We start from the raw sequence: 22,500 nt of genomic DNA on the forward strand, positions 1-22,500 counted from the left end.
TACAGTTCGCCTTGAGTGAAGAAACAATAAATATCCGTTGGGAACTCTGGTTCTTGCTTTGTTTATAGCCAATTGAGGCCTCTTAATTAAAGATGTGCTTAACAAAGCATATTGAGAAACTGCGAAGAACAGCAGAATGTGTTGAGCTGCGAGGGAATGTTACATATTCTGCCTTGAGTTAGATATCACACAGATACATCACATTTCTATTTCAAGCAGGAACCTCAGTGTCCATCTGTACCCCAATTCTTATCCTCTGTTGCCTTGAGGTTGCCAGATACCTAGTGAGGGATATGTGAAGCTTACAACGACCTGCTGCGAAAAGAAGAGAGATCGACTTGAATTCCGCTGTTGAAAGACAATTCACCTCAACGAACAACTCCGTGGCGTGCAGTCATGCAATTCGTTTTATCGAGACATAAATGTTTTCGCTAAGATGTGAGCGTCGAGAAACTTTGCCGTTAGTTACAAAATATCATTCATGACAACTTGATATAATATGATTACTTATACTGTCGGGTTTCTATATAATCCAAGTTTTTATCTTCTCCAGTGTCGCCGAAAGTTTGGGATAATTTTGAATACTGAGAAAATCCGCTTTGGTGCATTCCATGGGCTATTACAGTAAGGGACAAATTTTCCATAAAAATATACTGTATGTTACCCATGTTTTATTCAAACAATTCATGTCTTGTATCTCACAAAAATTCATAGGGCTTACAGTCATATGAGGTTTGACCCCCAGGGAGACGTTACAGAACACAAACTTTTAGGGAGGCTGTTTTAGTAAGTGCTTCACTCATGTGTCACGGAAGTCAATCTTGGGTTATATCTGTTAAATGTAACGCATTACCAATAAACTTATAAGAATAATGTTAACATTTTCCTTGTGAACGATGCTTCATTATCGATGGCCAACATTCTCTCTCTCTCTCTCTCTCTCTCTCTCTCTCTCTCTCTCTCTCTCTCTCTCTCTCTCTCTCTCTCTCTCTCTCTCTCTTTAAAGCCTTGTATCTGGAGGGTATGAAACACTGCATGACAAAGATGAGAGTAGTGTAGCTATGCACCAGATAATGACTGACAACTACATTGAAAATACAACTTCTTCCTGCTGTATGTGCCAAATATTTCTTGTCTCACCAACAAATTGACTTTGCACTGGACGTGAACTCATCTTAACGTCTGGAGCCTTTCACATAGTTGTCGGTACTTTGTTTTTCCCCGCGGACAGACAACCCGAGAGGTGCGTACGCATGTTCCCGTCCATGATCGGTACGTGATGCGTCTCTCTCCTTTATGTCTAGCTCGTTCCTTTTACAGATACTGGCGCGTCTGTTGTTACGATGATAGATGAAGGATGACGCAGGATAGCAGCATTCCGCTTCTCTGTGGATGGGAAGCTATGGGGCAGGACAGAGGGCCACCTGTCAGAGAAGCTCATATAACCTAGAAAGTATACAGCAGCCGTCGTTTAGGTGAGGTTAAGAGCTCCACTACAGAGGATGCTAAACACGACAATCATATCTACGCGTCAGCTACTGGAGCACAAGGATGCCAAACGTGCTGGAGGAATGACTCGTGGTTGGTTGTTATATAGTTATCCAAATCGGTCAGTTCATCTTGTACATGCACCGATTATTAGTGATAACAAAGTGAGGCAGAAAAATGCAGGAACAATGCATTTAGAACTATAGGTAAGGAGCCATATGATGCGTTGTGCCATAAACTGTATATAGAAGAATGTGTGTGTAAGTGTGTGGTAAGTGGGGCCTGCAGGATGGATTTACGGTATGATGACATTACCATATCAGCTCCAGACGGGACTACCATAGGAAGACGAGAAGCAGCTGAAAATTGTAAGGGAACTGAATGTCTTTTCCAACATTTGCTCTATGGTTATCAGTGCGGACGACACACAAAATCGAAGTGCCCTTTACTTGAGACCGATATGTTTGGTGTGTGTGTGTGTGTGTGTGTGTGTGTGTGTGTGTGTGTGTGTGTGTGTGTGTGTGTGTGTGTGTGTGTGTGTGTGTGTGTGTGTGTGTGTGTGTGTGTGTGTGTGTGTGTGTGTGTGTGTGTGCGTTTTGTCGGCCTTAGTCTCTCTGGAACGTGCCGTCGTCTGTACAACTTCATCAACAAAACAATTCACCCACGTGTTTACTTTACTCAGGTCTAAGAGAAGAAATAAAGCCAGACAAAATCTAGACCAGTACAGTTCCTTGCTCCCTTCCATCCCGTCCAAACCCTTACTTTCATATCTCCCTCTAGAGCCACTTCTACCTGTATACCTCCATCTCATACACAACTAACTAGGCATCCTCTCTCTTTCTCTCTCTTCCGCAATAGAAAAAAAAGACTTCCCCACCACCGCTACATCTCCAAGCCGTGCGCGTCTCACACCACCCTCACATCCTCATACATACCAATGCCGGGCTTCTCCACGCCACTTCTTCGGCCAAACAACCTCATTTTCCGCCTATTATAAGACCAATATTGTCTCACCGGGCGGGGGGTTTGTGGCGGAGTGGCGTAAAATGGATGCACCTCGTCGATATAGAGTCATTAAAAAAGAAATGACGTCTTCCTGTTCGCCATGGAAAATAAAATGGAGGGGATTAGCTTGTGATGGCCTCGGTGAGTTTTGTTATGAGGGTGTAGAGGGAGAAAGGAGAGCAGGGGAGAGGGTGGGAGAGTAGGGGAGAAAGGGTGGAAGAGTAAAAGAGTGGAAGACTGAGAGAATGGGGGGAAGGGAGGTACTGTTATGATGAAGAAAGCAGGTAGTATGGAGAATTCAAGAGGAAATGAGATGAGAATCAGATCACATTTTTGTTGATACATTATTCAGTACAATATGAGGGAGATAGATTTGTTTTAGAGAGAGAGAGAGAGAGAGAGAGAGAGAGAGAGAGAGAGAGAGAGAGAGAGAGAGAGAGAGAGAGAGAGAGAGAGAGAGAGAGAGAGAGAGAGAGAGAGAGAGAGAGAGAGAGAGAGAAAGCATAGAAAAAAAGAGCTTTAAAAAATGTATTAATTGTAGCGTGGTAGAGGCTGGAGTAAATAATGGAAAACCACTTAACTCTTCACAATGGAAGAAAAAGAGAGGCGGGATGGGAGTGAGCACTGAAATATAAAACTGCAATCCTTTATATGTCGTTTTACTCACAAAAGTGCTTCCTTTACAAAACATTACGCAAATGGACAACGTACATACATGCAGCGCCAAGAACAAACTTTATTCAGACCGCTGCCAAGTGATATTTCAGTGCCGGTCGATAAACTCAACACGGGCATTCTCTCTCTCTCTCTCTCTCTCTCTCTCTCTCTCTCTCTCTCTCTCTCTCTCTCTCTCTCTCTCTCTGGCTGTCATTGTGGTGAGAGAAGAGTGTGAGGGGAAGGAGGACAGAGGGAGGGAAAGAATGATGAAGGGAAGGAAAGGGAAGGGGACAAAGCAACCTATCGCCCTCAGGCAGTGGAAGAAAGGTAAGGCTGGAGTGAGAGGAGAAGCCTTGGTTACGTTGAATGTTTAGATTTGGGAGAGAATGGAAGACGTAAGGAAGATAAGGAAGAAAGGCAAAGAGAAGACAGAAAAGGAGAATGTGTCTTGTCTCTTTTTTTTTTTTTGTGTCTGTCTGCAAGTGTCTGAAGCTTTGTGAATCCGTCTGTCTGTGTCTGTTAGTTTCTCTTTCACTGATTTTATCTCTATTTCTGTTTCTGTTTGTCTATCTCTATACTTATCTGTGTCAATCTCTCTCTCTCTCTCTCTCTCTCTCTCTCTCTCTCTCTCTCTCTCTCTCTCTCTCTCTCTCTCTCTCTCTCTCTCTCTCTCTCTCTCTCTCTCTCATAACTAAATAAAATAACCTAAACTGTATTTCGTCTCACCTCATCTCCTAACTCCACCACGCACAGCTTCCGTTCAGGACCCGCTGCATCTCAAGTCTACGGGTTACAAACACCGCGGTTAAGTTACTTGTGATTCAGGCGCCTGTTGTGTGCTTTGCTCAGACTTGCGCTTGAAGTTGAATAATTTCTCTTACCCGTCATCCTCTCCTTCCCTCGCTCTTATCCACGTGCCGTGCTGCATGATATAACACTCACAAACAAGAAATTACGGGATTATTTTTCATTCTGGTGTGTTAATGTATTGTTAATTTTCTGACTTTTTTTTTCCATCAAACTTTCTTGCGTACTTGATGATTGGTGATGGTGCAGTGTGGTGTGGTGAGTTTGTTTAATGGTGCTGGTAGTTCAGGCAGCATGTTTATTAGTGTGTTGTTGTTAGTAGACATGTGTCATGGTGGTGCATTGTAACGTATGTTGTGAATAATGATACACGAGGATGTGGTTTAACGTGATTTTAGAATACAAAGTAATACAGCTAAAGGAAATTTTGAATACAGTAAGTGCGTGGTGGTGGTGGATGTTGACAAAATATGGTATGGTGTGGATGGGAGGTAGTGGTAGTGATAGTAGCGGAATCAGCAGTGTGGATGTGGGCCCCCTGTATTGACAGTGTCACCATGAGGGCACCACATGTTGACTCTTCCCTTTCCCTCTCCTCTTCTCCTCTTAGAAAAACACGCCGATCACATAAGTTTTATTTTTCTTGTAAAACGTATTTTCCATTCTCGCAGGGAACGATAAAGATTAGAGGCATCGTTGAAAATTTAATTGCTCTGAAAACAAATGAATTCATAAGCATAGTGTGTGTCAAGCAAGAATTTCGCAATCACGATGTCTATATTTCAGAGGCAAGAACGATATATATATATATATATATATATATATATATATATATATATATATATATATATATATATATATATATATATATATATATACATACATATACTCGTGTATATATATATATATATATATATATATATATATATATAGAGAGAGAGAGAGAGAGAGAGAGAGAGAGAGAGAGAGAGAGAGAGAGAGAGAGAGAGAGAGAGAGAGAGAGAGAGAGAGAGAGAGAGAGAGAGAGAGAGAGAGAGAGAGAGAGAGAGAGAGAGAGAGAGAGAGAGAGAGAGAGAGAGAGGAAATAAAAAGAAGCGCAGTTTCAGTTGCTCCAATACATGAATATGGATTTCTAAATTGTTTCTGTGCGAGGTGTAGCGTCGCGCTGCAGTGTATCACAGTGTTTGCCGCCACAAGTCAAGGCAGGTGAGTCAATTAGCGTAAAACAGTATGTCGACACGGGCTAAGGCGTGAGAGGACCAGGAAATTTAAGAGTCTCATCTTCGTCGTGCAGGAAGCCCAGATTATTCAAAACTTACGTGAGGAGCCAAGGTACTGTGCAACTTTCCGAGTTTATCTCAATTTTGGGTGGGAAATGTGCAAACAAAGATCTGGTCGCCGACAGAGTTTACGGAAAAGTATTTGGCCTCCGCTCCTTTACGTCCAAGGTGATTGCTGGTGGGAAGTTAAGAGGATGTGCCTTCTCCCTTCCAAGACAGGTAACTGCTACATACAGGTACATACAGGTTACCTAGCCTGCCCCTCCTATTTCTCTCTCTCTCTCTCTCTCTCTCTCTCTCTCTCTCTCTCTCTCTCTCTCTCTCTCTCTCTCTCTCTCTCTCTCTCTCTCTCTCTCTCTCTCTCTCTCTCTCTGTGTGTGTGTGTGTGTGTGTGTGTGTGAGTGTAAAAAAAAAACAACTCATTTTCTCTTTTCTTCATCCGAACTATGTTGTAATTTATTTTTAAACTTATTACCAGACTCAGCTCTTCGTATCACCCTCCGAGCTGACAACAAATCCCGCCAGCTGGGTAAATGTTCACCCTGTGTCCGCGCCGCACCTCAAATCTTGGTTACAGACTTGGGGCGTCCAAACATGGGAGTCCAAGTTGAGAGTCGGAGTTTGAAGCAGTCGAGATTCGGCATCAAGGATTCTCGTCACAGGGAACCGAAACAACTTAATTACACCTGTTCTGAACGCCAAATCCAGGTACTTTGCTTTTGTAATATTACCGTAAAAGCAACAAACATATATTCCTAACTTAGTCATACATCCTAGACTCACATATGCATTAAAGAGCACAAGTAGATGTAGTATAAACACACTATTCTTTCCTTTAATAGAAGTCAAACTGGAAAGTGAGAGTGAAGAAAAGAAAGATAAGCAACTAAAACTCTTCGTGCCGGCCTGTCCCCAGCACCAAGGGCACGCAGCAGCCTCTCTTCACTACTTCAGACGCAAGAGCTAAGACGAACCAGTTCCCCGAGGCGGCAGCACTTCCAGGAGTCATTATCACCCAGCCCACGCCGTCCTCCCTCTGCTTGTCTATTCTGACTTAAACTTTGCCATTATGCCGGCCTCATTCCCACCCTCAGCTCGATACCCACCTCATGTTTGCCTTGGCTGCTGTTGCTGCTCTTCTGGACGGCGTGGGTACACACACACACACACACACACACACACAAATGAGACGGAGACAGACAGACAAACGGACAGGGACAGACACAGGCAGACAGACAGACAGATAAGCGAGGAGACACAGGATTGTAGGCGGAGAGGGGATAGTGAAGGAGGAGAGGGAAGGGAGGAGAGGAGGGGGGCCGTCGCGTCCGTGTTGACACATGCTGAGGGGAGTTTGAAATGCTCGGCTTAAACCAAGTGAGCTTCCCCGCGTCGACCGCCACCTCATTGTCGGCAAACTCGTACAGACGCCGTGGATATTTTCATTTTAGTCTTTGGCTTTCCTCTTTACACATTCTCTCTCTCTCTCTCTCTCTCTCTCTCTCTCTCTCTCTCTCTCTCTCTCTCTCTCTCTCTCTCTCTCTCTCTCTCTCTCTCTCTCTCTCTCTCTCTCTCTCTCTCTCTCTCTCTCTCTCTCTCGCTGATTTTACAGAATTTCTTTACGCTGAGATAACAGTAATCTTATTAATATTAAGACTGGCTGTGCACGGAGGAAAAGTAAAGTTTTAATGTAATCATATGGAAGGAAACTATTTGTTATTAATAAATGTTATGAAGATCATATGAATAAGCTTGTATTGAACGCCATTTCTTATTCTCACAGAAGAAACTATATGAAACTGAATTATAGTTACATCGTAAGGTTCAGTAAATAATGAAGAAAACGATGCGATAATGATATATTGAGCCCAGCTATGGAAGTGCAACTGAAATGATACAGAGTATAATATACATAGACAAGCTGTTTTCTCTTTCGATAGACGATGTATAAAAAGCATATTCTTTACGATAAACTCTTTTACTGTTTGCTGAAGGAAAGGATAGTAAAAAAAAACAAAAACTGAATAATATTTTTTCAATTCATATTTTCTCGCGACTTTTTATTATTGATGATGTCCGGTGCGTCCACTAACTGAGTTGCTTGGCAGACTTGTTATGCATAAGGATCTCGACCTGTAATTTTTCAAAAGCCACTCACCTCAGTTGCGTGGCGGTAAAGATAGGGAGAGAGGATAACAGAAAAGACAATAATAAGAAGGAGAGGAAAGGAAGGAAGGAGGAAAGAAAGTCAGAGATGTTATACTCGTACTGTAAATATAAGTATTGTATAATGACAATAGGTCTGTTGGCCGGATATCGGTTCCGCTACATCGATGTTTAACTAGACAGTGTGACTGCTACTGCAAATTCTGAGTAAATGTAAGGCTTCCTGTGTAAGCCTATGTAGATTCATTGGCATATTTATCTCGCTTCAAGGTCACCATAGTGAACACTGTCATTTCCTAGTAATGAGATCCTGCCGCTGCCTGCCTTGCCGAGGCACTCGTCCTCCTCCCCACTGGAAGCCTCTTGTGCAGCTCCTCTCTTGTGCCTTCCCAGACCATTCCTCTTCTTCCTCCTCCTCCTCTTCAATCTTCTCCTCCTCTTCCTATCTCCTTCACGTCTCACATCTCTCCTGATCTCTAAGGGTGGTCGAGCAGCTGACTCCACACTTTCCTGCGTCGCCCACAAACATGATGCCATCTGGCGGGCGTCCCCTCAGTGCTCGCCAACGTAAGCCCGCTCGGGAAAGCAAGAACGGCTATGTCTTCCCCTCTTCCTGAGCTTTCCATAACTAACGCTTTTGCCAGAGACTCTCGGCTTCCCCTCTTGTTCCTTCCTTTCTCGTTTCTTTCTTTACCCCTTCTCCCACTTATTTCTCTCCTTTCCGGTTCCTCTATTTCTCCTTCTTTCCACACAAGTCCTCTCCCTCGTTTCCTCCCGGAAAGGATTAAATATTTGACGAGGTGTTTTTGAAGCCTGAATCTCTTTTCTCGCGACCTTTCCGCGGGACCGTCAGTGATGCGCTCTGCTGGCCTCACCAACCTGCTTAACCACAGCCTCGCCGATTCACCGACTATTCGCAATCCGATATTTTATTCTTGGAAAAACATATGTACAAAATACGCACGAGCAAACTCAACTCTCTCTCTCTCTCTCTCTCTCTCTCTCTCTCTCTCTCTCTCTCTCTCTCTCTCTCTCTCTCTCTCTCTCTCTCTCTCTCTCTCTCTCTCTCTCTCTCTCTCTCTCTCAAACAAGAACCATTCTTTCAGGGTTGGGTGCTCCATCGTGACCCTGATATCCAGCACCCCGTGACTCGTGACCTGACAACCCTGGACGGTGAGAAAAAAGAAAACATTACAAGAAACACACGTCACCCACAGCCATCCCAGAGCCCTCGCCACGACAGCCTTCCTGAGAGTTTCGTAACCAGTCAATGCGTCGATACACTTAAAAAATACATACTAGAGGGATGATACCACGAGAAGGGGTACCTTTATGAGTTATGGAGCTCTCTAGCCACTTTATCCTCACTAATTACTAATGTAAGCAATCACTAAGGAAAACAGCTCACTTGAAACCTGTCGACTTTAGCTTTCTTGACGCCTCCTCATTTGGATCACATAGATGAGTACACCTGTTCAGTGATTTATACTTTGGGTTGTTCAAAATGTTCAGTAATGTGTGTGTGTGTGTGTGTGTGTGTGTGTGTGTGTGTGTGTGTGTGTGTGTGTGTGTGTGTGTGTGTGTGTGTGTGTGTGTGTGTGTGTGTGTGTGTGTGTGTGTGTGTGTGTGTGTGTGTGTGTGTGTGTGTGTGTGTGTGTGTGTGTGTGTGTGTGTGTGTGTGTGTGTGTGTGTGTGTGTGTGTGTGTGTGTGTGTGTGTGTGTGTGTGTGTGTGAGGTGGACTTACCTACTACCACTCTCTCTCTCTCTCTCTCTCTATTGAACACACATGGCCATACACAAACAGGCAAACAAAAAGATTCACATCTACCCCACCTCCCACACACACACACACACACACACACACACACACACACACACACACACACACACACATACACACACAGACACACACACGAGATATACGTGGCCCTACAATTATTGGAACAAGCACTTCTACTACCGCGCAGGAACACAAAACAGCAATGCAAGACTGGACTGGCCACCGCGGTACCTACCACACCCCTTCCCCTCCCCCTCTCCACCTCTCCCCTCGCCAAGATATACAGAAATCAGGAACGAAAAACCTTGAGCCATGCAAAAGTCCGAAGGAAATTTTATAGGATTGAAAGAAAATAAAAACAGAAATCAATATCAAAATACAATAACATGCAAGACCCTCGCGAATTTTTGTTTATATTTATTCTGATTTTACATTTTTTCGATATACATACGCGAATTTCAAAGACAGCAGCAAGAGGAGAGGAGGGGAAAAGAGAGAGAGGGAGGATATACTGCAGAAAACCACATAGACAGACGGACGGACAAGAGAGAGAGAGAGAGAGAGAGAGAGAGAGAGAGAGAGAGAGAGAGAGAGAGAGAGAGAGAGAGAGAGAGAGAGAGAGAGAGAGCAAAACAGCAAAAGAAGGAGGAGGAAGAGGAGGAGGGCAGGGCAGGGCAAGGCAAGGCAAGGCGAGGCAAGGCAAGGCAAGGGAAGACTGGACTGGGCTGGACTGGTCTGGGTGGGCGGAGAAGCTAAAATATTTACACTTAAGAGGAAAAATGACGAAACTCAACAAGAACTCCGGCAGGTATTTGGTAAAAGTTGGCAGGAAAAACTAAAAACTAACTTCCAGACTCAACTTTTAAAAACTCGGCCACCGTGAAAGATGATAGAAAACACAATATAAATGACAGAAGGAAAGGAACACAAGACCACGAAGAGAGAGGGAGGAAGGAGAAAGGTCGAGGAAAGAGGGAGACAGAAACATACACACACACACACACACACACACACACACACACACACACACACACACACACACACACACACACACACACACACACACACACACACACACACACACACACAGACACACGAGCAGGACAAGCAAAGGAACCAGGGAGTGGGGGAAGGAAAAAGAAAGGAAAGGAGGAGACATAGAGGAAGAGAATAGCGAGGAAGGGAAGAAAGAAAGGAAAGAAGGAAGGATGAAGTGAAGTAGAGTGGGTCAGGAAACGTGTTAGGGATGGGGCAGGACATGGCACGGACGAGCGTAAAATGGATAAATGAGGTGGAGGGAGATGGAAACAAATGAAGCAGGGAGGAGAGAGGAGAGGAAAGTTGGGACAAGACGGGTGAGGGAGGGCATGAGGGACGACAAGTAAGAGGAACAAGAAAGGAAGGACGAGGAGATGCTTACATGGAATGAATGAATGAAGTAAGGAGGGAGGAAATGAGAGAGAGAGAGAGAGAGAGAGAGAGAGAGAGAGAGAGAGAGAGAGAGAGAGAGAGAGAGAGAGAGAGAGAGAGAGAGAGAGAGAGAGAGAGAGAGAGAGAGAGAGAGAGAGAGAGAGAGAGAGAGAGAGAGAGAGAGAGAGAGAGAGAGAGAGAAAAGGTAATGGTGAATGAGTTGGGGGAAGAAAGAGTGTGCTCAGAGTGATAGTTAAGGGAAGAAGGATGAAGGGGAATGGTGAAGGGGAAAGAGAAAGAGGGAGAGAGACGGAAGATGAAGGGGCATTAGACTGGAGGTAAACGTGAAGGCTATGTGGTGTGGAACAAAGCTGGTGGGGAAGGTGAGGGGGAAAAAAGATTGAAGTGAAGGAGTAATGGAGGAAGTGGTGATGAGTATGGAGGTGTGGGCAGAGAGAGAGAGAGAGAGAGAGAGAGAGAGAGAGAGAGAGAGAGAGAGAGAGAGAGAGAGAGAGAGAGAGAGAGAGAGAGAGAGAGAGAGAGAGAGAGAGAGAGAGAGAGAGAGAGAGAGAGAGATTGATAGTATAAAACCGGCACAGATAAATGGAGGTAAGGGAGTGGAGGAAGAGAAGGAAGAGGAAGAGGAGGTAAAGAGTATGTAAGGAAAAAAAGATTGCAGGGGTGAAATGGAGGGAGGAAAGAGAAGTCCAAGTAATGAAAACAAAAAAAAAAGAAAGAAGAAAAAAAGAACATCAGGTAAAAAAAAATAAACATGCAAAAAATAAACATAGGATCAAGAATTACGTATGGGAACAATAAACAGAAGAAAAAAATAGGAAAAAAGTGTTGGAAGGAAGTGTATCAGTACCTTATGAAAGATGCAAAGAAAAAAACAACAATGGGGTGGGGGGGATGAGAAAATCGTGTCCCTTGAAAAGAAGACAAGTTGCCAATAAAGAGTAAAAAAGTATGATCATAATGACATGTGGGGAAGGAGAGAGAGGCGATGCACGGGAAGTGAAGATGAATTATTAAAAGTGTTGTGAAAAAAAATGAGAAGGGTGGAGTGAGAGGGACGGAGGAAGGGGGAGGGGGAGGCAGAGAAGACGGAAGATTAAGAAGAAGAAGAAGAAGAAGAAGAAGAAGAAGAAGAAGAAGAAGAAGAAGAAGAAGAAGAAGAAGAAGAAGAAGAAGAAGAAGAAGAAGAAGAAGAAGAAGAAGAAGAAGAAGAAGAAGAAGAAGAAGAAGAAGAAGAAGAAGAAGAAGAAGAAGAAGAAGAAGAAGAAGAAGAAGAAGAAGAAGAAGAAGAAGAAGAAGAAGAAGAAGAAGAAGAAGAAGAAGAAGAAGAAGAAGAAGAAGAAGAAGAAGAAGAAGAAGAAGAAGAAGAAGAAGAAGAAGAAGAAGAAGAAGAAGAAGAAGAAGAAGAAGAAGAAGAAGAAGAAGAAGAAGAAGAAGAAGAAGAAGAAGAAGAAGAAGAAGAAGAAGAAGAAGAAGAAGAAGAAGAAGAAGAAGAAGAAGAAGAAGAAGAAGAAGAAGAAGAAGAAGAAGAAGAAGAAGAAGAAGAAGAAGAAGAAGAAGAAGAAGAAGAAGAAGAAGAAGAAGAAGAAGAAGAAGAAGAAGAAGAAGAAGAAGAAGAAGAAGAAGAAGAAGAAGAAGAAGAAGAAGAAGAAGAAGAAGAAGAAGAAGAAGAAGAAGAAGAAGAAACCATCACCACCACCAAAACCAGACCCCTAAAAAAGAAAGGAAGAAAGAAAGAAAGAAAAAAAGAAAGAAAACACACAAGATAAATAAAAGGATGAGGATGCATGATAAATCTGGGAAGAGCAGGCGGCAGTTTGAGAGGAGGCAGACTCATGGGGGATTGGGGGATGGGAGGTGGGGGAGGCGCTGAGCAGGCGGTGAGGAATGCGTACGGCATGAGGGCAAGAGGCGAAGCGGGGCGAGTGGGGAATAATGAGGCAAAATGCGGAGAGACGAGAGAAAAGTGGCCGTGGAGAAGCAGGAGGAGGAGGAGGGGGAGAAGGAGGAGGAGGAGGTGCGTTGGGGACGCCGTGTCGGGGTCGCTATATAATGATGTCAAGACTTAAGATCGTAATGAGGCAGCTTTGAAAATATTTTCTCGGAGCATCACTGAAGCAAGGCAATTAGGAGGAGGAGGAAGAGGAGGAGGAGGAGGAGGAGGAGGAGGAGGAGGAGGAGGAGGAGGAGGAGGAGGAGGAGGAGGAGGAGATACAGCACGTAAGAAGAGCGGGGTAGCAGAAAGTTTGTTGGCTTATAACGAAGTTACCTGCTTGAGGTAACTACACTCTATTCTAAAGGTCATTACTACTCTTGTGTGTGAGGCCAAAACTGGGAAATAAGAAGGATTTTCCCGAACGCTTCTCCTTCCACCATTTTAATGGCACGAGAAAATTGAGAACACAACTTTATACGAGTTTATACAGCTCCATACCTATAAGGAGGAGGAGGAGGAGGAGGAGGAGGAGGAGGAGGAGGAGGAGGAGGAGGAGGAGGAGGAGGAGGAGGAGGGAGAAGGAGGAGGAGACAAGACTACATGAACATAGGCGTATTGGGTTACAGAAAACATATCGGCTCATTAGAAAGTTATCCATATTTGTGTACTACTCTTGGGATCTTTATTAAGGATATTGGAATAAGAGGAGGGATATAATAGTACCGCTCCTTCGTCTTACCTTAATGTTAGCGTACTACCGGCGTTAAGAAAAAAAGCATAGTAGTGTTAAGACGAAAATATACGAAAAAAAAAAATAATAATGGAGTAGTTGATGGGAGAATGATTTTGTTCCAACCTGACATATTAGCTTCTAAGTTTAAATTGTGAAATAAAGTAAGGTTATAGTTTCCATGACAGGCATCATTTGCAAGACACGATCCTTGTCGAAAAGTCACTCCATGGGCTTCTTGGAACTGCGGAACTAGGGCAGGAGACCACAGAGAAGATGAGATCACACCAGAGAACTGGTTAGCGATGGAAATGCTTCTGGAATTCAGTGCGCAGAGCTCCTTGAGATGAAACTTAATACCGTAATTACCTTTGTACATTGATAACCAAGGGAGGAGGAGGAGGAGGAGGAGGAGGAGGAGGAGGAGGAGGAGGAGGAGGAGGAGGAGGAGGAGGAGGAGGAGGAGGAGGAGGAGGAGGAGGAGGACGACGACGACGACGACGACGACGACGACGACGACGACGACGACGACGACAATTACAACAGCGATGACGAGGAGAATGATATCGACAACGATGGCGCTGACGACAACAGTGGCGGCCACCACCACCGCAGAATAATGGAAGTGTCGAAGATTCGCATGAAAAATATTACTGAGAGGAGGAAACGATGAGAAAAGTGTACGATCCCGGGTGGAAAAGTTTGAGGGTCGAATAAAAATTATGTGGTACAGAACAGGGAAAGAAAAAGAGGAGGAGAAGGAGGAGGAGGAGGAGGAGGAGGAGGAGGAGGAGGAGGAGGAGGAGGAGGAGGAGGAGGAGGAGGAAGAGGAGGAAAAGGAGGAGGAAAAATAAAAAATAAATAAAAAATGTATGGACGGTTTTACTGCGAGCACATTTGAATCTTTCGCTTCGTATTATACTCTATTAAGCGAGAAAAACATACACTGGTTATATTGTATAATTCAAATAATTGTACTTTGAAGTTTATACACACACACACACACACACACACACACACACACACACACACACACACACACACACACACACACGCGCGGAGCATTGTTTTGACACATTTCTTTTAAGGATTCTTGTCAGATTCCCGTCAGTTCGTCTGTATCCATTTCTTCCAACCCTCATTCCATCTCACCTTTTATCCATCCGTCCCTCCCTCCCTGCCTCCAGCCCCTCACGTCCCTCCCTCCTTCCTTCTCTGCCACCCAAGAACCTGCAGGCCGGGTCTCCTGCCTGCCTCCCTCCCAGCGGGAACACACACGTGGCAGGAATACACGACGCATCTCTCTTTCCTGATCACGTACAAAAAATTCCCTTCCCAATAAATACCAACTCTGTGTTTGTTTGTTTGGTAGTAAGCTGTCTCGCTCTCTCTCCTCGTTTCTTTGGATGTCCGCACAAGGGAAATATTATAACTCAGAGACATTGTTCTTAACCTGTTCTCCATGTTGTCATTTTCTCATTTCTGTAGTTCAGATTGTCAGAGTCTTTTGTCCTTAACTTTTTTTTTTTTTTTTATACGCCTGAAAAAAACTGGTCTAGGGCACAAGAAGAATGAAAGAATCCGTTTACAATGGCATTCCCACAAAAATAAGCTGAATTTGGAGAGTCATTCAGGTTTATTCTCCGAGGTGTCTTCATACTCATCTTTTGAAACATTTCATGTCTTAGGCAGGAAGAAATACAAAAATAGTATGAAAAATCTAGTTTACCAGGCTTGACCAGTTCAATATTTTATCTCTCTATCAAACAAATACTAGATATACAGAATAATACTAATTTCTTTACCTATTCATACAGCAAGATAAACTCAAAATGATATCCCTCCTTTAGAAAACGCTAGTACCATATACAGGCATACAAACATAGTGGCTATTTCCTTACGATTTCATAAAAAGTCAAACTCAAAATCCAACCCCCTCCTCCGCTCATCCCCCCACCCAAAAAAAAAAAAAAAACACCTAACAAAAAAACGCAAGCATAATAACTTCTTTGACTTTACAAAGAGAGAAAAATAAAACACTATCAACATGTTATATATAAATGCAAATAAAAGCCATTTCCTTTTAACCATTCATACAATAAACCCAGACAAATCTAATCATACTTCTTCAGAAACCACTAAGCACCAAACACACATACGTACACCAGCACAAAACATAACAACCATTTTCTTACCTTCTCATCTTCATCCACATCTCTGCGATCGCTTGTCGTCTCTGAAACAACGAGAGAAAAACACCAGGTCAACGCTACGCCTCCCATCAATAGCTAGGTGAGAGGCAGTCCCACCCACCCCTCAACCCTTCATTACCTGTCATTGCGCCACTCCAGCACACTCCGGCCAGTAGTGACGCCAGGTAAATGCCCACTGCTGAAAAGTTAATTAGAAGAGGTAAGTGAAAAGTGCGCACCGTTCGATTTCCGGCACGCAGTTAGTGATGGGCGAGGTGTTTGTCGTGAGGCTGAGTGGCAGAGTTCAGGAGTGATGTGATGGGTGAGGTGTTAGGTTATGTTAGGTAAGGTTAGGTGAGGTGTTAGAGATGGAGTTTAGGAGTGATGGGTGAGGCGTTACGTGAGTTTAGGATGATGAGATTGCGTGATGGAGCTCAGGAGTGATGTGTGGTGGAGTGTGGTGGAGGAGCACTATGGTGGTCTAGGGTCGTGATTTACTAGAGTGGTATGTTGTGATGTATAGTAATGGTGTGTTGGTAGAATTCACAGGTGTAGTGGTAGTGGAGTTGTGGAGTGGTATATAGTTGTTGATTGTAATCCACAAACATTTCATCATTTGTTGCCTCCTATAACCGCAAGGAATACTGTTCTCGAGACAATGTGACACACTGTGAGAGAGAGGGGAAGGTGAGGAGAAACAAAGGGATTGTAAGCAAGTTTATTCCAACTAGTTTCGTTTCTCTCTTCCTCTGGGGAACTGAAGAAGCGATAATAGAGAAACTTCACCTCACCTCTCTCAATAATGTCCTTGTTAAATACGCAAGTGCTCTCCTATATGCTCATGGCACAGGTGTTCAGTAATGAGATGTGAAACAGCTACCTTCTCTCTATTAACCACATATCTTGAATATCGATCGTTATATGCGCTTACAATATAATTACGACTAACCTACTTTTTCTTTTACTCCGTTATTTCAGATTTTGTCGTTATTTTACTTTTATACTACTACATCACCTTTGATTCAGATATTTTAAGCCAAAACCAACACAGAATTATATCGAACGTTTATTTCCTACCAATAAACCTTCACACCAGCCAGTAACAGGAAGCCCCATCTACTAATATCAATAGCTTCCCTTACATTCGATTGGTCCACAGCAAGTGTTCGTGCGGCCTCCAGTGTATTCACTCTGCGTAGCGGCAATTGGTAGTCAGCGCAGTTTTATACATAGCTAGAATTCAAAATATTAAAATGATCAATGATGTGAGAGCATTAGTGCATGAGAAAAGATGTTCAAAAATATGAAATATCTGTCGGGAGGTGTTTAAGTCAAGGGCTGCACTCGTTTTCGAATGAAGCGTACTTATTATTGCGTGTTTAAAAGCAGGGATAATGCTTGTTCATTATTTTACGGAAAACAAAGCCTATTCACTTGTGCACATATAAAGTCTATTTATTATTTTGTCGGAGATATAAAGCATATTCATTACTTTTATGTTTTGTGGTGAACAAGGCAAACAAACGTGTCACACCAAACTTATATTAATCATGTGCTACATATTAGTGTAATACGTTTGTTTTGAATATACAAAAAAAAAAAATAAATAAATAAATAAAATAAATAAATAAAAAAATAAAAATAAATAAAAATAAAATAAATAAATAAAATAAATAAATAAATAAATAAATAAATAAATAAATAAGATAAAATAAAATAAATAAATAAATTTAGCATTTAATAAAATTACTCCAAAAATACATTTAAGTCTTGATTTCGAGTGGCGGTGCTGTTTATCTGATGCATTAAAATAACTCTCAGATGTATTAACGTGCTACACAGTATATAAATATTAAGTGCAAGTAAACGAACAGCTGCACGAAGTGAATACTGTACGAGAATTCGCACATGAACCGGTTTGCCGCATCATGGAAGGTGGGCGTGAGCAGTGACATCATTGGGTCAAAATGGGAAGCAACAGTGTGATATGTCTGTCTTCTAAGTGTCCAAATGCCATCTTACGTTCCTTTGTCCTTGATATAGATGAGGTGTGTGTGTGTGTGTGTGTGTGTGTGTGTGTGTGTGTGTGTGTGTGTGTGTGTGTGTGTGTGTGTGTGTGTGTGTGTGTGTGTGTGTGTGTGTGTGTATTTCATTGTAGACCACTCTTGTCCAATCTGTACAACAAAACAAACACGTCCACACAACGCTGGCGGAATAAATAAAAGGCAACAAAACATGGAGACAAATCACTTGGCAGCTCCCACCAAAGATCCACTTCGGTGAAACTTCATAGTTAGTGAAAATATTTGTGATGCAAACTGGAATTAGCATATTTCTCACTGGCGGGGGAGAAGCGGCGGTGGGGTAGGAGAGGAGAGAGGAGAGGAGAGGAGAGGGGAGGCGGAAGGGAGGTAAGTGGAGGGAAAAAGTTGCGTGCAAATAATTTTCCTGAGCGAGTGTTGGGGGAGGAATAATTGTACCTCCACGTTTGATAATTATTTTCGTACCTTTTGTTTTGTTTATTCATTTAGTACGATATTTTTTTCACTTAACACAGTGCTGTCTCTCGATGACTGAGCGCCATTAATTTTTCTTTTAATGGATAACAGCAACATCATGCACTCATTAAACATTCCATAAATTTACAAATATGTAATTATTCCTCCCTCGGACTTTTTAAAGTTTTATTAAACATATCTCAATATCCTTACCAAGCTCTCCTCTGTAAGACATATTTACACGTTTTTTCTACATTTTTCCTGCACTTGGTAAATAATTTCTTGTAAAGGCAAAATATTCCTCTCCAACAACGGCGTACAAACATTAAAAGTAAATATATTGTATTGTGATTCTCTATTTCCTATGTCAACAACTAACACGTACACGACCTCATTCCATTTTCCAGGGATTAGCATTCAGAGTTCCTGTCCCCGCGCCCCGCCTCATCCCCCATCACCCCATCATCCCCTGTGCCCATCCCCCATCCCCTATCTAGCAGAGGTCGACAGCCCACGCACTCCGCCAGCTGGTCCGTGCCTTGTCCCGCCCAATGACGAGAAAGATTTACCTGTGCGGCCTATTGATATGCTGCCTCCTCCACCGTGACTCTATGGATCCATGGCCAGATGAGATTACACACCGAGCAGCGCTGTATCAATAGACTCTCTCCATCCTCACGAGTGCACCCTTAACCCTACTGTGTGTATGTGTGTGTATTTCGCTGTAAGTCTCTCTCTCTCTCTCTCTCTCTCTCTCTCTCTCTCTCTCTCTCTCTCTCTCTCTCTCTCTCTCTCTCTCTCTCTCTCTCCAGGCAAGAAAAGATGAAAGCCATATGCGTTAGTTGCTTGCAATATTAAACACGAATATGTAAAGCACTTTCAAACAAACTGTATGCTATTTTTTTTAAATGACAACGGGAACATTAAAACATCAAACGAACAATAACAACAAAAAAGAAGAAGAAAATAACAACAACAACAACAACAACAAAAACAAGAAAAACAAGAATAAGAACATGAACAAGAAAAAGAAGAAGACGAACAAGAAGAGGATAAGAAGAAGAAAAACAACAACGACGACGACGACGACGACCTTTAGCACATTCATGACGCAATGAAAGCCGTTTAGTACACAAAAAGGAAAGAAATATACACACACAAACGAAGATCACCACTAACAATAGCATCAGAGAGCTTGCGCACACACACACACACACACACACACACACACACACACACACACACACACACACACACACACACACACACACACACTCCAGCTACGTAAAAACAGGCACACAACAGGTTGGCAACGGCGCTAATGTGGCGTATCACAAGGGTAACTTACGCCACATTATTCCTCGCGCGAATGAGGAACGGTTGTGTGCTAACAGGGAGGATAAACAATTTGCGGCGATCAAATTTGACCTCATTATGCCAATACCCCGCCATGAATATGCAGGTAACGCTCGTATGCAAATCAGCGAGTGAAAATATACGAGTCAGGGAGGCAGCAGCAGCGGCGGCGGCGGCAGCAGCTGCTGGAAGGGAGCAAACAGGTATGAGGAAGTCTGACTCGGAGAATGATGTTTTGAGTTTTAACCTTTACTGTCTGCGTCTGTACGTACGTGTGTCTGCCTGCCTTGCCCGTCTGTATCTGTCCCTCTTTAATTTTCTATCAGAAAATACTGGCAGACGAACGATAAATTCTGAGATATCATACTGGAATCGTAATGTTGGCTGAGGAAATGCTTTCACAATGAAGGTGAGAAGCACCGCTCGTTGGCAGGACACACACTAACACTCGTCCAGAGGGAGGAATTGACATGAACACCCAAACAAGCAGAAGATGTGGCGCAAAAAATAGAATGCTTGACCTAAACCAAAACGCTGACGAGCCAAGATAAGCACTTGAGATATGAATGGTTTATGTTTCTCTTTACATGAAGTTCAAGACCACACACACACACACACACACACACACACACACACACACACACACACACACCATAAGGTCGACCCTGCTAAAACATATTAATCTTAAAGAGTAACACCTAACATGTACCCAGTCAAGAGGAGAGAAGAAAAATACTGAGTGGCAAGCGCCTGTTTGTGTGTGTTGGCAGCGGCAAGTGTGTCACGTCGACCTGTGTTGCTTTGTGTTGCATTGGCACTCACCCCCCATCGCCCGTTTAATGACCTGTCAGTGCCGCCTTTTGATCCTATTCCGGCACTGCTGTTCGGGTGCGCCTCGAAACACTGGGAGGCACCAGGCACCAGTTGAATGTCATTAAAAAAGACTGTTTCTTTTCTCCCTTGGAATAACCTGCGCTCTACTAGTGTGCCATTACTGGGGACGTGTGGAGGATGTTAGAAGCGATGAGGTAAATAATGATGTTAATGTAATGATGCTACATGATGCTGATAGTCAAGTTCATGGTGGTGAGGTTAATTGGGGTGATGTTACTGTTGATGATGTTACGAGTGATAACCGTGGTGTGTCTATATTAATGCGATGATGTTGCATAATGCAGGTAATGATGTTTGTAGAGGTGGTGTTATTGACAATCATGCTAAAAGTGACGATATTTGTGTGTGTTGTTAAGATGTGGCGTTATTACACTGAGGGACAAGGTTAGCAGAGATGTTAGCAGTGGTGATGTTAGTAGGGATGATGTTACTGATGATAATGTTACAAGTGATGATGTTTGTGGTGTGTCTATGTTAGGATGTGGCGTTATTACACTGAGAGACAATGTTAACAGATATATTAGTGGTGATTTTAATAGAGATGATGTTAATGATTATGACATGGCTGTTAGGATGTGGCTTTGTTATGCTAGGGGACAGTGTTATGGTGGGAGCAGCGTTAGGGTGTCATTGTTATAAGGTGCGCCAGTGTCAATGTGCGTCGGCGTGAGGGTCTTATGGTAATGAGACTGCACTGATTATTTGTAACGTGGCGCCACGAGTACCCGCGATATCTTAGGTCATGTACTGCAGTATATGAATAAGGAATAAAAAGGACTGCAAACTATTAACATTTAGATGTACAACACTAACAACAACAACAACAACAACAACAACAATGACGACGACAACGACGACATAGACAGTATAAGATGCAACAAAAAGACGAAAAAAAAAAAAAAATACGACAAAAGACAAGATATAACAGAAGTAATAAAAATAGTAGTAGTAGTAGTAGTAGTAGTAGTAGTAGTAGTAGTAGTAGTTGTTGTTGTAGTAGTAGTAATAATAATAATGATAATAATAAATAATAATAATAATAATAATGATTAATAAAAATAACAATAATAATAATGATAATAAAAATAATGATGATGATAATAATAATAATAATAATAATAATAATAATAATAATAATAATAATAGTAATAATAATAATAATAATAATAATAATAATAATAATAACAATAATAATATGAACGTCAAGTAAAGCTATGTCTGTTCTATGACCCTCTTAACACACAACCCTTTCGTTGGAAATAAGGAATTAGGTTTCTAACTCTGATTATGGGCATTATCAAGCGCCATCTTTTATTTTTCATATTTTGCACTGTACCTCGAACGTGAAGGAAAATAATGAGAAGAAATCGTCACTTTAGTAAAATCATTGTACGCTACACTAAACAGTTCATGAATGACCACGGTTTACAGTTACCTAAACGAGCCTCTAGGGAAATGACATGATTTAACACAAGTGGCATAGAAAATGGAGAATCTGGCTTTATTAGACGAAGCAGTCGCTTATTCTGAGCGTTCCGTCTTGAGCGCTTCATCAAGTTGTTAATCCAGATCGAGGTATCAAGAGAAATTACTGCAGTTCGCATTCGTAATACACAAACTTGAGGACTAATTACAGAGTTTTACTGAGTCAAGGCCACTCTCTCTTTCTCTTTCTCTCTCTCTCTCTCTCTTAGCAGGACCTGAGGACTGAGAGAGGAATAACAGGTATGTGCTCGCTTCACGGCTTTGGACACACATCAGGCCATAATTATGACTCAAACATTTTAATATCTTCACATTTTATTTTGATATATTTTTCTGCATGCATATCTTTCATTGCCTACGCATCAAGCCTTCTGAAACATCTACACACCTGCATGCATATCTTTCATTGCCTACACATCAAGCCTTCTGAAACATCTACACGCCCGCATGCATATCTTTCATTTCCTACGCATCAAGCCTTCTGAAACATCTACACGCATGTGTATCTTGATAGTGGTATAAGTAAAAAAAAGTTTCAAGCTATTAAGATTTTCTACAGTTTATCAACACCTTTACTTGGACGCACGTACTATATGTTAATTTCAGTGATATACGCTGTTTATTGATTCATTTACATCTAACTCTTTTCACTATTCACTTCTTGTGTTCTCTCTTTTAGTGCAAGGTTTCTTAGCCTATGATATTGAAAGCAGCTGTTGAGATGCTCGGAGTCTTCAGACAAGTGCAATCCAATGAGTTAAGGTCGGCAACACCTCAAGCTTCGGTGAAGAAAGAGT

The 22,500-nt window shown here is 42.5% G+C and overlaps 1 pseudogene; it reads left to right on the forward strand.

The window, feature by feature from the left end:
* Positions 1 to 5,831: 5,831 nt before the first annotated feature.
* The window catches only part of LOC135108614 (DNA ligase 1-like), a 34,244-nt pseudogene continuing 17,575 nt past the window's right edge, over positions 5,832 to 22,500 (forward strand).

The sequence above is a fragment of the Scylla paramamosain genome, chromosome 17 (genome assembly GCF_035594125.1).
Source record: "Scylla paramamosain isolate STU-SP2022 chromosome 17, ASM3559412v1, whole genome shotgun sequence".
Taxonomy (NCBI): domain Eukaryota; kingdom Metazoa; phylum Arthropoda; class Malacostraca; order Decapoda; family Portunidae; genus Scylla; species Scylla paramamosain.